Below are 1,311 nucleotides of genomic sequence, written 5' to 3'. Positions count from 1 at the left end.
GTTTCCCATCCCTGGTGTGCTCTAGACACAGCAGGACAGCTGACAAGGACTGAGCCTACAGAGGGAATCCTAGCCTAGAGGACCTCTCCCACCATATTCAGCAAGTGGGTGGGGCTTTGTCCCTTGTACGGGATGGGTATTTGTTGATCCAGGCAGCAAATATTGAGTATCTACTAGGTAGCAGGCACTGCTGTAGGCACTGGGAATACGTAGACAAGACAGATATCTGCTCTGAGAAGCAACATGGTGTAGTGGTCCAGCAGGGACCCTTGAAATGAATCTTGCTCAAGTCATGCAGCTCCAGGGTGTCAGTTTCCTCATTTTGTAAAAAGGGTTAAGAATCCCTCCTCATAGGTCACTGTTGTAGAATCTGAATGAGTTTAACATTCACAGTGTTAGAACAACTCCTGGAACATAGTAGATGCTCATAAACAAGTTTGTGAAATAAACTGAGCTTACAGTTAGTTGGGAGAACCATAGCAAATTTATTAGATAAAGTCTATTAAAAAAAATAGGAAGTCGGGCTTCCCTGGTGGCGCAGTGGTTAAGAATCCACCTGAAGAAAAGAAAAAAAAAAAACGAATCTGCCTGCCAAGCAGAGGACATGGTTCGCGCCCTGGTCCGGGAAGATCCCTCATGCTGCAGAGCAACTAAGCCCATACGCCACAACTACTGAGCCTGCGCTCTAGAGCCTGTGAGCCACAACTACTGAGCCCACGTGCCATAACTACTGAAGCCTGCATGCCTAGAACCCATTCTCTGAAATAAGAGAAGTCATCTCAACCAGAAACCCTTGCACCACAATGAGGAGTAGCTGCCACCCAGCACAACTAGAGAAAACCCATGTGCAGCAACAAAGACCCAACACAGCCAAAAAATAAGTAAAACTTAAAAAAAAAAAAAGATTCAGCTAAAAAAATAGGCTTCTCTGAGAAGGTGACATTGGAGTTGAGACTGTATGACAGAAAGGAACATTTCAGAGAGACGGAACAACCTGACCAAAGCTCTAAGTGGGAATGGGCATTGGTGTGTTCAAAAAACAGCAGGCCAGAGTGGCCAAGGTGGCGATGCTGGGCACACAAAGCTTGGTGTGACCTGAGAGTGTACTCCCAAGTGGGGGCAGCCCATGGTGGTCGTGGAAGCAGGGGAATGACAAGGTCAAATTAATGTTTCAGAAAGAACTCTGAAGTGGGAAATCCAAGAGAAGCAGGGGGGCAGGGCCGAAAGGTAGGGTCCTATTGGCACTCAAGTCTGAGAGGCTCTGTAAGGACTGCAGTGGAGAGCAGTCTGCACCCAATTTGGAGACCCAGG

Source organism: Hippopotamus amphibius, chromosome 3, assembly GCF_030028045.1.
Source record: "Hippopotamus amphibius kiboko isolate mHipAmp2 chromosome 3, mHipAmp2.hap2, whole genome shotgun sequence".
NCBI lineage: Eukaryota > Metazoa > Chordata > Mammalia > Artiodactyla > Hippopotamidae > Hippopotamus > Hippopotamus amphibius.
Note: the sequence above shows the minus strand (reverse complement) of the source record.